Consider the following 14,556-nt stretch of genomic DNA (forward strand, 5'->3'; position numbering starts at 1 on the left):
TAGTTTGGTATTTGAAAAAATATATTTTTTATTATTTAGAATCATAAAGATGTACAGCACATGAACTCACCCATTTGGTCCAACCTGTCCATGCCAACCAGATATCCTAAATTAATCTAGTCCCATTTGTCAGCACTTGGTTCATATACCCATCCAGATGCCTTTTAAATGCTGTAATTATACGGCCTCCACTACTTCCTCTCGCAGCTCATTCCATACGTGCACCATCCTCTGCATGGAAAAGTTGCCCCTTAGGTACCTTTAATATCTTTCTGCTCTCACCCTAAACCTATGCCCTGTAGTTGTGAACCTCACCCCTACTCTGGGGAAAAGACACTAAAAAAAATGTTGAGCAGCCAGACAAAAGCGATAAAATGTTGAGCCACATGGGGAAAAAGAACTGTGGCTCTACCCTTTATTTCTCCTCTTGGCATTTGAACATTTAACATCTGTCAATAACACCAGCATCGCCACAGAGCACATTGTGTCTGCTCCTCGGTGTGAACAACAGCGCACCTGCTCGCTGGTGTCACCAGTACATTGTCCATGCTCCTCGCTGTCGGCAGAAAAGGAGACATCGCTTATCTCTGTTCCTAAAGGTCTTCCCTTTATTCTTAAAGCTGTGTCCTCTGGTCCTAGTCTCTCCTACCAATGGAAACATCTTCCCAATGTCATTGCACTGTGGGGATGAAGCCCTAGCCTGTCCAGTAATTTCTGGTGGGTGAGACGAGGCCTCAAGGTTAGAGGGAGTAGCTTTCAGACAGAGATGAGGAGGAACTGCTTTTCCCAGAGGGTCGTGAATCTATGGAATAGTCTAGATTAGAGTGGTGCTGGAAAAGCACAGCAGGTCAGGCAGCATCCGGAGAGCAGGAAAATCGATGTTTCGGGCAAAAGCCCTTCATCAAAATCTAGGGAATACTCTGGCTAAGGAAGCAATAGAGGCAGCTTCATTAAGTATATTCAAGATACAGTTGGGTGGGATTTGGCCTGGTTGGGGAATTAAGGGGTTCCTTGTGACAGTGCAGGGAGGAGAAGATGAAACGATGGATAGATCAGCCATGATCTTAATGAATGACGGAGCAGGCTCACTTGTAGCAACTGGAGTGAATCCAGCGAGGGAGCAGACTTTGGGACCTCAGGTATGTGTCTTGGTTACCTGGGTGAGGAGAGACAGAAGTTCAGGTTGGGACTTTTTTCCATAGCTTGCCAGAGTCTGAGGAGTGACCTTATACACTTTTATATCATCATGAGGGGCATGGATAGGGTAAATAAACATGGTATTTTCCTTTGGATGGGGCAGTCCAGAAGTAGAGGGTAATAAGCTTAGGATCGAGCGTGTGGTGCAGCAGCAAGTCAGGCAGCATCCGAGGAGCAGGAAAATTGACGTTTCAGGGAAACTCCCTTCAGGGAAGTGTGTGTGTGTGTTTGTGCGCTGTGAGTGTGTTTTTGCATGTGTGCCTGCTTGATAAAGTGTGATTGTGATGGAGTATGAATCTGCGAGAGGGTGAGAGTTTTGAGGGGGTGTGTGTGTATGTCTGAGAGAGAGCATGTGTGTATGAGAGAGGTATGGATATAAGTGAGGGGTTGCATTTGCTAAAATAAAGGAGGGCAAGAGTTGAACAGGTAATGGTAGGGCCCTGGGTCATGTTGTAGAACAGAGACATGGAGGTGTTCAGGTTCATTGTTCTTGAAAGTTACATCACTGGTAGAGGGGGGTGAAGAAGGTGTTCAGCACACTTGCCTTCATGGTTCACATGCTGAGTTCAGGAGTTGGGACATCATGTTGGAGATGCACACAGAAAGTACGTTACTCAGAGGGTGATAGGTGCCTGGAACGCATTGCCAGCAGAGGTAGGGACGGTAGATTCATTCAAGGTGCATCCGAGCAGTAGGACAGTCGAAGTTTCGGGCACAAGCCCTTCATCAGGAATGATGCGTGGATGTTCAGAGGGGCATCAGCGTCCTTCTGTGCCAGTTGTCAGACAGGTGCAGCAGGCAATGAGCAAGGCAAGTGGTGTGTTAGCAAGAGGAATTGAGTTCAGAGATGGGAATGTCATCCTGCAGTTAGGGGGTCATTTGAATAAATTCAAGGTTGAGTTAATCTGATTTTTGAACAAGAAAGAAGTGGATGTTTATTGCGGAAGGCAAGAAAATGGTTTTAAGCCCAGTTTAGAACAGTTCCAGAGTCAGACAACACAGAAACAGACCCTTCAGTCCAACTAAACCGTGCTGACTGTGTTCACAAACTAAACTAGTCCCACCTGTGTGTATTTGGCCCATATCCCTCTGAACCTTTCCTATTCACGTACTTATCCAAATGTCTTTTAAACCTTGTTACTGTACCTACATCCACCACCGTGTCTGGACATTGATTCCACACACAAACTACTCTTTAAAAAAAAGGCGCTACTCCAGTCTTTTGAAAATCTTTCTTCACTCACCTTCCTCATTTGCTCCCTAATCTTGAAACCCCCATCCTAGGGAAAGGACACCTGCGGTTCACCTCATCTACCCTCCATGATTTTATGAACCTCCTTTTAAGGTCACATCTCAACCTCATGTGTTCCAGTGAAAAAAGTCCCAGCCTATCCACCCAGCTGTAGGTATATTCATATCCAGTTATGAATTGTTCAATGCTGGTGCTGACTCGAAAGACCGAATGGCCTAGTCTTGCTCCCAACTCTCTCACTCTGTGTCCAGGACAGCAAGAGGCCCTAAGTCAGAGGAGCAGAAATTAGGCCATTCAGTCCATCAGGTCTAATCACCCCATTCAATCGTGGCTGCTAGGTTTCTCAACCCCATTCTCCTTTAACCCTTGATCCCCTTGATACTCAAGAACCTATCTGTCTCAGTTTTAAATATCCCCAGTGACCTGGCCTCCACAGCCTTCTATGGAAATAGATTCCACAGATTCACCGCTCTCTGGCTGAAGAAGTTTCTCCTTTCTAAAAGGACTTCCCTTTACTCGAAGCGCTGCCCTCTGGTCTGAGTCTGTCCTACCAATGGAAACATCTTCGCAACATCCACTCTGTCTGGGCTGTTCAGGATTATGTATGTTTCAATTAGACCCTCTCCCCCCCGAGTGTGGGTCTTTTAATCAGCATGAACCAGACCATTCAGGATGAGGTACAGCAGGGATTGGGGTCAGCAAAATGAGAATGGGGGGAGAGTGTGTGGATGGAGATTTTCAGCTTGGGAATGAGAGAGAAAAGAGGGTTTGCTATAAATTAGAATTGATCGGATGGGCCAAAGTGTGGTGGATGGAATTAAATTTTGAGAAATTCGAGTTGTTGCATTTTGGTCAAGCAATTCAGGCAGGACTGACAGAGTTAAGGGGAGTGTTGCAGAACAAAGAGACCTTGGAGTGCAGGTTCCATAGTTCCTTGAAAGTGGAGTCTCAGGTAGACAGGATAATGAATGAGGCATTTGGTAGGATGGCCTTTATTGGTCAGAGCATCGAGTAGATGAGTTGGGAGGTCATGTTGTGGCTGTCCAGGATGTTGGTTAAGCCAATTTTGGAATACTGCGTTCAGTTCTGGTCTCCCTACTGTAGGAAAGATGTTATGAAACTTTGAAAGGGGTCAGAAAAGATTTGAGCTATAGGGAGAGGCTGAATAGGCCAGGGATATTTTCCATGGAGCATCAGAGGCTGAGGGGTAAACTTATAGACCTTTGTAATGGGCATGGATAGGGGGGGAAACCTAAGGTCTTTTCCCCAGGGTAGGGGAGTCCAAGAAAACTAGAAGGCATATGTTTGAGGTGAGAGCAGAATGATTTAACAGGGGTCTGAGGGGCAATCTTTTCACATAGAGGGTGGTGCATGTATGGCACGAACTGCCAGAGGAAGTGGTGGAGACTGGCACAATTACAACATTTAAAAGGCATATGGATGTCGGTCTGTTCTCAGCTCTGCTGGATTCCTGTTGAAGCTTTGCACCCCCCCCCCCCCCCCCACCACCACCCCACAACTGTCTTTACACCTTCTGGGACAATAAAACATTCAGTCAATCAAGTCCCAATGCACAATCTCCCAGCCTGTGAACCATCCAGGCACAGTGTAGTCACAGCAGGGAATCAAACAAGAAAAATGAAACAACATTAGAAATAAATAGGTGCTCGCGTTTAATGTTTATTCATTAGGAAGTAAACCAGAAATAAGGCTCTATTTGTATTTGCAGAATGATATTTGCAGATACATTCTATTTTGCTCAAAAAATACACAATCAGTAAGCAGTCAATCCATGTAATATTTTGTAAATTACACTTTGGAAATAGAACCAGTCTGACTCAAGACTGGGACACAGACAGACTCTGACCTCACACCTTTAATGCATTATGTGAACTGAGATGTCACATTTTGCTATAAAACCTCGAGTTATCTTGATAAGGTGCCTTGCAAGAAGGTCTGGGATTTACATGTGAATGATAGCTGCAATCCAGTCTAAAAGATAAAAGACTTGACAGTCCAGGTTTGTTCAATATATCATTTCGGTGGCAGAACGCGATAATGTTTTTCTATAAGTTATGTCTTAAGATCTTATTCTCCACAACCACCTGAAGGATCAGCGCTCTGAAAGCGAGTCATTCCAAATAAACCTGTTGAACACTCACCTGGTGGTGTGATTTTTAACTTTGTCCAGGTTAGGATGGATTGACCATGCCCAGAGATGTGCAGGTTAGGTGCATTAATCAGGGAGTAAAAGTTGAGCAATAGGGGTAGGGGAATAGGTGTGGGTCTGTTACCCTTTAGAGGGTCGGTATGGATTTGTGGGGCTGAGTGGCCTGCTTTCACACTCTGGGGATTCTCTGAAGGGAAGGGATTGGCACAAACTCATTATTTTTTTTGCTTCCCAAAATCAGACCTCCTCACCTCTCAGCAGTATCCCAATGTTGTGAAAGATATTAACTTTCAGGTGGAGTTATCCAAAATTCAGAGAGATGTCAGTCTTGACGTTTTTGCTTTTCTGCCCCTGGAAGATCCTGAATCAGCACCTTCAGGGGAATTAGTTAGATCAGAGTGAGAACAGAGGGGGAGAGAGAGTGGGATGGTGCTTTCAATTTTGTGAAATAACAAAAGAAAAGAACTTTCCGCAGAAAGTAGAATTGCTTGTTCAGAATTTCTACCCTGCACCGACAGTGATGACTTTTGTAATCTCTTTTTACATTTCAGGATCTGAAGATGGAAGTTTCAAAATCAACAGATGAAGGCCTAATGCCCAAAACGTTGACTCTCCTGCTCCTCGGATGCTGCCTGACCTGCTGTGCTTTTCCAGCGCCGCACTTTCTGACTCTGACTCTCCAGCGTCTGCAGTCCTTACTTTGACGTCCATGTCTGACAGTCATTCAATCCAATCCATCGGGACCGCAACAGTTTGCAACTATGATTCTGTGAGGAGCAAAGCTGTTTGGTTCCTGTTTGGGTACGTTTTCAGCATCAGTGGGACTGGATGAGAGACCCTACCATTGCAGTGCACTGAGTGAGGAGCGTGTAACAGCTATACGGTTTGGAAAGAGGAATTCACGGTGGAGAGAAGCTCCACATGCGTTTGTGCGGCTGAAGCTTCGGCCATGGAGAAACCCGAGGAATCCCGCCCCGTGGAGAAACCATGGAAGTGTGGCGACTGTGGGAAAGGCTTGTTTCCCGTCTGCCCTGGAGACTCATTGGCGCAGTCACACTGGGGAGAGGCCGTTCCCCTGCCCTGACTGCAGGAAGGACTTCAGCGATTCCTCCAACCTCCAGACCCACCAGTGGATCCACATGGGGGAGAGGCCCTTAAGCTGCCCCGAGTGCGGGAAGGCCTTTACCCAGGCCGCCTCCTTGCTGACCTACCAGCGGGATCACGTGGCATTGCAGGAGGATTGAAAGAAAGACGGCCGAGTGCCTTTACCAACTGGACTATCAACCCAGTTCCAGTGGCTCCCGAGTTCGATTCCCACAACAGATGGCGGAATTGGAATTTGGTCAGAAATCTGGAGTTCAGAATCTAACGGTGAAACTATTGTCGGTGGGGTGGGGGTGGAAAAAAACCCCCTTCTGATTCACTCAGTTCTTTTTTAGGGAAGACTTGAGCAGTTATTAGAGCAGTCGTCCCAGCTGCATCCTTTACCCGCTCTGGCCTACACGAGACTCCAGACCCACAATAGTCTGGTTGACTCTATGCTGCTCATCCAACTTACTTGGATACAGGTTGAAATTGCTGAGTGAGGCAATACTTCCTCCAGATTAAGGCTACACCAAGGATCCAATTACAAAGGGACAACTCAGTGGTGACCAATAATGAAGAAAGTGAGGAGTTGCACTTTGACCTTGAGCTGTTTTGAAAAAAATGCTACTTTTTCTACACCTTTCTGCTGGGAGATTCTGAAGCTGTAACAAAGTTGGGTCACAATAAAGATTACCTGAACTTCACACTGAGCTCATACTCTCAATGAGAGCTTTAAACTGCAACAGGTTTTTGGTTTAAAACTGCTGATTTCTTACAGGAGAAAGTTAGAACTGCAGATGCTGGAGATCAGGGTCAAGATTAGAGTGGTGCTGGCAAAGTACTGCAGGTCAGGCAGCGTCCGAGGAGCAGGAAAATCGACATTTCGGGTTTGCTCCAGACTCCACCCTCCTTACTGTGTCAACCATCTGTGAGTAGGGTACTCTCTTCACAACTCCTTTTCCATTTATTTCATTCTGGGCTTCAATTTATGACTTGCAGCAACTGAAAGGAAAGAGAATGAATCCATGGAATGGACAGAATTGGGAAAAGTTTGTTTATAACAGAGTGTTTCATGTATTGAGTGAATGTAAAGAGGAAGTGGTGGATACATGTTCAGATGCAAAGTTTAAAAGACATGTGGATAAGTACATGAATAGGGAAGGTGTGGAGGTATATGGGCCAAACACTGGCAAGTGGCACTAGTTTAGTTTGAGAACATAGTCAGCATGGAATAGTTGGACTGAAGGGTCTGTTTCTGTGCTGTCTGACCGTAACTGTTCTGTCGTGGTCTTAAAACCATTTTCTTGCCTTCCACTTTAAAAATGTCTACTCTTCCTGTATCCAAAACATAAACCACAAAAAAACACACCTCATCCACACAACATAAAAATCCACACTTTGTTGTTCAAAAATCAGATGAACTCAGCCTTGAATAAATTCAATGACTCCCTAACTGCAGGAAGACATCCCCACTTCTAATCTCAGTTCAGCCTGCTAATATACCACTTGCCTTGCTGCACCTGTCTGACAACTGGCATTGACTGATGTAGAAGGATGCCTCTAATCAAAGCACTGATCACAGGGTGGTCTGGTTTCAGGACCTGATTTCTCTATCCTCTGTTGATCTCCCTGTTCCCACAGACTAAGATGTCGGTCTGTTCTCAGCTCTGCTGGATTTCTGCTAAAGCTTTGACCCCGCCTTTTATAACTTCTGGAACGATAAAATATTCAATCAAGACCCAAGCCACAATCTCCCAGCCTGTCAACTATCCTAATACAAGGTGTAGTCATAGCAGGGAATCAAACAAGAAAAATAAAACAAAATCGTAAATAAATAGGTACACGTGCTTAATGTTTGTTCATGAGGAAGTAAACCAGAAATAGGGGTCTCCCAGGAATCTTCCAGTGCCCTACTTGAGGAATTCTGTCACCCTTACACCTATGAGGATCCAGCTATGAATTACAACAACATTTACACCAACAGAAATAAAGCAACGGTTATCAAATAGAGATAAACAGCACGGAAATAGACTGTTTCTCTATCTCATGCACACACGAGATAGATCATCCATGGGGGTGGGTTTGTATTTGCAGCATGATGTTTGCAAATACATTCTACTTTGCAAGGTTTGTAGCTCAGGTTGAGGATTAGGGTGTAGGTTTGCTCGCTGAGCTGTAGGTTTGATATCCAGACGTTTCATTACCTGGCTCGGGAACATCATCAGTGGCGACCTCCAAATGAAGCGAAGCTGTTGTCTCCTGCTTTCGATTTATATGTTTGGCCTGGATAGGGTTCCTGGGGTTTGTGGTGATGTCATTTCCTGTTCATTTTCTGAGGGGTTGATAGATGGTATCTAGATCTATGTGTTTGTTTATGGTGTTGTGATTGGAGTGCCAGGCCTCTAGGAATTCTCTGGCATGTCTTTGCTTAGCCTGTCCCAGGATAGATGTTGTCCCAGTCGAAGTGGTGTTTTCTTTCATCCGTATGTTGGGCTACGAGGGATAGAAAGTCGTGTCTTTTTGTGGCTAGCTGGTGTTCGTGTATCCTGGTGGCTAACTTTCTTCCTGTTTGTCCTACGTAGTGTTTGTGGCAGTCCTTGCAAACCCCCGGAGTATGGGTCTGGGTGATATACGCGTCGGCAGGTCGGTGTGGACTTGTTGGGCCGAAGGGCCTGTTTCCACACTAAGTAATCTAATCTAATCTAAAAAGATTTACAAGGATGTCGCCAAGACTGGAGGATTTGAGCTATAGGGAGAGACAGAACAGGCTGGGGCTATTTTCCCTGGAGCGTCAGAGGCTGAGGGGTGACCTTATAGAGGTTTATAAAATCATGAGGGGCATGGATAGGATAGATAGACAAAGTCTTTTCTATGGGATGGGAGAGTCCAGAACTACAGGGCATAGGTTTAGGGTGAGAGGGGAAAGATATGAAAGAGACCTAAGGGGCAACCTTCTCATTTAGAGGGTGGTACGTGTATGGAATGAGCTGCCAGAGGAAGTGGTGGAGGCTGATACAATTGCAACATTTAAAAGGCAACTGGGGGGATATGGGCCCCGTGCTGGCAGGTGGGACTAGATTGGGTTGGGATATCTGGTTGGCATATACGAGTTGTCCAGGTTCAGGTGGATTGACAGTACTGAAATACCCATAGTGCCCAGGGATGTGCAGGTTAGGTGCATTAGTCAGGGGTAAATGTTGAGCAATAGGGGTAGGGGAATTGCATGGTGGGTTACCCTTTGGAGGATCGGTGTGTAGTCTTTGGGTCGAGTGGCCAGCTTCCACACTGTGGGGAGTCTCTGAAGGGGAAGGGATTTTTGTAAACTGTGCAAGGCAACGCAGGCGTAGTGCGGGGGCCTGCTGTTGGCCTTGCCCTGCCCCTTGCACCTCCCCCTGTTGTTGAGCTGTCTAAAACACAGCTACTCTTTCTCTGCCCTTTTGCTGGGGGCATCTGCAGCTGTAACAATGTTGGGCCACAATAAAGGTAACCAGAACGTACTGCTGGGCTCAGGCTCTCATTGAAAGCTCCAAGCGGTTTTTGTTTTAAAGCTGCTCATTTCTTGCAGCCTCCTGCACTAAGTTTCCAAAGTCGTGTACCAGATGGAGCAGTGAATGAGTAGCTGGTTTCGTTAGAAATTATAAACTTTTCAGGAGTGCAGGCACTGCATCATTTCATCGGCAGTTTACTGGCAGCACCGGGAGGTATGGGCTGTGTTCATTAGAAAGGAGGTGGAGGTGCTGCTGTTGGACTAGGTGGGACAAGGTTGAAAAATCACAACAGTGGGTTATCGTCCAAAAGATTTATTTGGAAGCACTAGCTTTCGGTGCGCTGCTCCTTCATCGGGTAGCTGTGGAGCAGGATCATAAGACGCAGAGTTAAGAGCAAAAGGTCACAGTGTCATGCAACTGATATGATATATTGACAAATGTAGACTGTTAAACATTCAGCACACTTACCTTAATTGTTCACACCATTGAATAAAGGAGTTGGGACATCATGTTGAAGGTGTACAGGATGTTGGTGAAGTCACTTGTAGAGTACTGAGAAGGCTTCTGGTGGCCCTGTAATAGGAAGAATACTATTACAGAGAGTTCAGTAAAGATTTACCAGGATGTTGCCAGGACTGGAGGGTTTGAGTTATAAGGAGAAGCTGAGACTGTCTTCACTGGAGCACAGGAGGTTGAGGGGTGACCTCATTGAGATTGATATGATCATGAGGGTTCTAAGTAACATGAACATCAAATAGCGAGGAGCCTGCACGGTTATGTCAAGTGAGTGGGGGAGAAATTGTGGCATTTGGACACTTTAAATCCATCAAAAACAGCATCTCCATAGAGCATACTGTGCATGTCAGGTGAGGTGCCAGAAGACTGGAGGTTGGCTAACGTGGTGCCACTGTTTAAGAAGGGTGGTAAGGACAAGCCAGGGAACTATAGATCAGTGTGCCTGACATCAGTGGTGGGCACATTGTTGGAGGGAATCCTGAGGGACAGGATTCTACCTTCATCTAGGTGGATGGGCTGGGACTTTTTCACTGGAGCATTGGAAGTGGAGATGTGACCTTATCAACGTTTATAAAATCATGAGGGGAGAGATGAGGTGAACAAAGGGTGTCCTTCCCCTAGGGTTGGGGTTTCAAGATTAGGGAGCAAATTTTGACGGTGACAGGAGAAGGATTTTAAAAAGACTTGAAGGGCACAATTTTTTTTTAACACAGTAGTTCACGTGAGGACTAAATGTCTAGAGGATGTGGTGGATGCAGGTACAGTAACGTCATGAATAGGAAAGGTTTGGAGGGATATGGGCCAAAACACTGCCAGGTGGGACTGGTTTAGTTTGAGAACATAGTCAGCATTGACTAGTTGTACTGAAGGGTCTGTTTCTGTGCTGTCTGACTCTGGAACTGTCTTAAAACTGGATACTGGTCTTACAACCATTTTTTTGCCTTCCCCCACAAGCATCCACATAAAAATCACGTGAACTCAGCCTTGAATATATTCTATGACCTCCTAACTGCTGGAAGACATTCCCACTTCTGAACTTAATTCCTCTTGCTAATATGCCACTTGCCTTGCTCATTGCCTGCTGCACCTGTCTGACAACTGGCACAGAAGGACGCTGATGCCCCTCTGAACATCCACGCATCATTCCTGATGAAGAGCTTGTGCCTCAAACTACGACTGTCCTACTGCTCGACCCACTGTGCTTTGCCAATTATGGTCTTCTCTACGTCAGGAAGACCGAGCGTAAACTTGGGGAATGGTTTGCCGAGCATCACAGCCAGGTCCACAGAGGCTGAGCGGACTTCCCAGTCTCCACCCATTTTAATGCCCCTTCCCACTCCCCTTCTGACAAATTGGAGGAACAAAACCTCATCTTGTCTGAGCAGTCCACAGCCCGGAGGACTCGACACTGAGTTCTCCAATTTCAAATAATCTCCCATCCCATCCCCCAACTCACTTCCCAGCCCTTTCCACTCTTCCCTGCCAACTAGATTCCTTCCTCCCATTCACCAACCAGGTTATGGGGATAATGCAGGAACAGGATACTGATTGAGGATGATCAGCCATGATCATAATGAATGGTGGTGCTGGCTCAAAGGGCAGAAGAGCTGACTCCTGCACCTATTGTCTATTGTACCTTCTACCTGTCTCCACCTATCCTCACTTCATCACCCTGCCCCCAGCACACCCTTGTTCCACAGCTCTCCCTATACCCACCCCCAATCCTGAACAAGGGTTCCACCAGATACCTCAACTCTTCCACCTACTGATACTGCCTGGCTTGCTGCATTCTTCCAGTCTCCTGCCTGTCTATTTTGTCAATTGAGACAAAGGCTTGGACTAATTTTTCCAGAGTCTGTCCCCTCACTGGATTCACTCCCATTCCTTTCAGTTGCTCCAAGTCAACAATTGAACCCCAGAATGAAACGTAAATGGAAAAGGGGGTGAGAAAAGAGAATGCTGTACTCACAGATGTTGGACAGAGGAAGGAAGCTGCAGTCTGAGTGAAGCTCAATCTTCATTGAGAGAGGGGAGGGGCAGGAACTTCAGAACCTCATGGCCCAACTTCCGCATTCACCAATAGGGGAGCTCCGAATGGCAGGAGGACAAGTCTCCTTCTGGTCCTCCAGTGAGCCTTTTTGTCCATCAAAAGTAGGTTTCGCCCCTTTTCTGCTGACAGCGAGGAACACGCCCAATGTTTTGGTGACACTGGCAAACATGTGCCCTGCTTGTTGACACCGAGGAGTGTACACAATATGCTCTGTAGCAATGCTGGTGTTATTGACAGATTTTCAGTTTCCAAATGTCTATTGGAGATCAAAAAGGGCAGAGCGATATTTTTTCCCCCATGTGGCTCGATATTTGATTGCTTTTGCATTTGTTTGGCTGCTCAATGTTTTTAAGTCTTTTCCTCCGTGTTGGGGTGACCTTCACAACTAGAGGACATAGGTTTAGGGTGAGGCCACAAAGATATAAAAGATACCTGAAGGGCAATGTTTCCCTGCAGAGGGTGGTGTGTGTATGGAATGAGCTGCCAGAGGAAGTGGTGGAGGCCGGTATAATTACAGCCTTTAAAAAGTATCTGGATGGGTATATGAATAGGAATGGTGTAGAGGGATATAGTGCTGGCAATGGGGACTAGATTAATGTAGGATATCTGGTTGGCGTGGACAGGTTGGACTGAGGGGATCTGTTTCCGTGCTGAAAATCTCTACGACGCTAAATAATAAAGAGTCAACTTTTCCAATGAACATATCCATGTTAACAAGGCTTAGTGCACAACCTGCTTTACTAACCGTTCTCAACAGGTCCTGCCCCTTCAATAACTGAGGAACATATACATGCTGGTGCATAGTATCCTTCACTAGTATTTACACACTACCCTCAGCAATTGCACAAGTAACAGCAAAGGGTAAACAGCACAAGGATTAAAACACAGTGAGGGGTAAACAGCACAAGCGCCAGTAAAAGCAGATGGAAAGTGAGTGTAAAATGTGACTATGACAGGACAGGCCCCACATTCCTTCCCCTCCGTCCCCCCCACAACCTGCCTCACCTTTCACCTCCCGGGCCCAGTACCTTCCAGGTGGCCCCATAGTTGACACAGGGGCCGCCCCACGACCAGTAGAACTCCACCACCCAGGCGGCCGACCAGTTCCCAAACAGGCCCTTAACCCCATCCGCCTCCAGAATGGTCACCGGCTCCTGCCTGCTGTACAGCCGGCCGGTGTGGCCGTGACACAGCAGCTGCGCCAGGAAGGCGGCGGTGACCAGTGACGGGGGTCTGCCCCGGGCCGCACGGCGCCATTTTCCTAACGGCCGCCGCTTCCCCGCTCGAGCGACTTCTCCTCCCAACCGCCTTCACCCCCGCGTGACGTCTGCACGGGGGGATGGGCGGGGCCGGGGGAGCCTCACCGTCACCAAGCAACAGCCACCTCGCGCTACAACTGCTCATTCACAAAAACAAACTCTCCTGTCTCGCTCTGCAGCTGCAGGGGGGACACTGCCACGTTTCGAGGAGCCCTGTCTACATTGGGAAAGCTCACGGCTCCATTTAAACAGATATTCCGACATCTAATACAACGATGTTAACTTTCAACTGCGTTCAGGGAACATGTATTTTGCTCTGAGTAAGTCTATTGAGTTTAACTGCAGCATGGCTGTAGTTTTAAACTTGTTTGCTTTCCTGAACAGCTAGGTTTAAATGTTTTATTCGTTAGAAGAACCAAAATTAGTGATAGTTCACATATCCACCCTGAAATGGGGTGGGTAACTGGATTGAGTGGGTAGGCGCCATACTAAGTTTAACTTTGGGGACAGCCTTTGAGCTGCATATGAACAAACTGCTTACATGTTGCACTTATCGACTGCTAAATATCGGCTCTTGTTATGTTAACACTTAGCCTTCTGATTGGACATTGCAAAGGTTCACCTCCCGCCCACACCCCGCCAGCACCCTTCCCAAGGGTCAGACCCTCCCTCTCTCCAGGCACACAGTCTGAATAATTGACGAAGCAAAATTCACTGTCAAATCCCATCAACATGGAAGATCCCAGCCCACCCTACCTCCCACTCTGTACCCAACCCATCCAAAAACCACAAAACATCATCTCATCTTTAAAAAACAAAAGAAAAACTGGACCGCATCAAAACGTTCAACAACGGTCAACGCTATGACTGTTACACAACACTTTACGGAGCTACATTTCAACTCGAGTTCGTTTGCACTCCCTCGTGAGAGTTCACATTAAAAGCTCATTGTACCAAATCAACGGCATGCCACAGCTCTCTGGAATTCAGCGGAATTCTTCCTGGTATCCCTCATGTTTTCTGGTTTTTTTGAGAAAGGAGACCCTCCCGTGAGCTTCGCCTTCAGATCTCCTTGGCTACGCCCAAAGTTTCGGCTGATCAGTTCAAGCACAGGGTCGCAGCCTTTTCTTGCTAAGCTCAGCTGGCTTAAACGTTAGCAACGCCTCTGGTTCCCGTTGGGATTTACGCTCCCGAGCGCAGACCTGGCCCGCAGCCTCTAGTCCCACAGGTCCTGCTGACTGCAAACTGCCCTTCTGTCAGCAAAAATACAAACACGACGGGGACAGTGTTCATTTCGCTATTCTCAATGTCAACTCTGACCCCACGAAAGGGTCTCTTTTCAGGGGCGGGCATGTCAATTGCCGACTTGGGGTTTGGTGAAATGTCTCAACAAGTGTTTCCGTTTGTCTATATTTACAAGAATTCTAACCCCAACTAGACATTTACATGTAAAATCTAAGAATTATGCAACGTGACACATGAAAGCATGATGAGGAGCATCTCCTGTGTCCTCTCTCAGCTCAGAAAAGACTTAAACC

At 46.7% G+C, this 14,556-nt stretch overlaps 1 protein-coding gene and 1 long non-coding RNA gene across 3 annotated transcripts in view; one reads left to right on the top strand and one right to left on the bottom strand.

Moving 5' to 3' along the window:
* The window catches only part of LOC132808552 (zinc finger protein 91-like), a 46,360-nt gene that overhangs the window by 7,482 nt on the left and 24,322 nt on the right, over positions 1–14,556 (top strand). The gene's annotated exons all lie outside the window — the stretch shown is intronic.
* LOC132808540 (uncharacterized) lies at positions 6,141–13,034 on the bottom strand. Of its 2 annotated transcripts, none has more exons than XR_009642105.1 (3): positions 12,765–13,034; positions 9,662–9,766; positions 6,141–9,552 (listed from the first exon to the last, which is right to left on the bottom strand). It is a non-coding gene; the product is annotated as an uncharacterized LOC132808540 (long non-coding RNA). The 2 variants fall into 2 exon arrangements; XR_009642106.1 differs by lacking the exon at positions 12,765–13,034 and adding an exon at positions 11,679–12,014.

The sequence above is a fragment of the Hemiscyllium ocellatum genome, assembly GCF_020745735.1.
Source record: "Hemiscyllium ocellatum isolate sHemOce1 chromosome 27 unlocalized genomic scaffold, sHemOce1.pat.X.cur. SUPER_27_unloc_7, whole genome shotgun sequence".
Classification (NCBI taxonomy): domain Eukaryota; kingdom Metazoa; phylum Chordata; class Chondrichthyes; order Orectolobiformes; family Hemiscylliidae; genus Hemiscyllium; species Hemiscyllium ocellatum.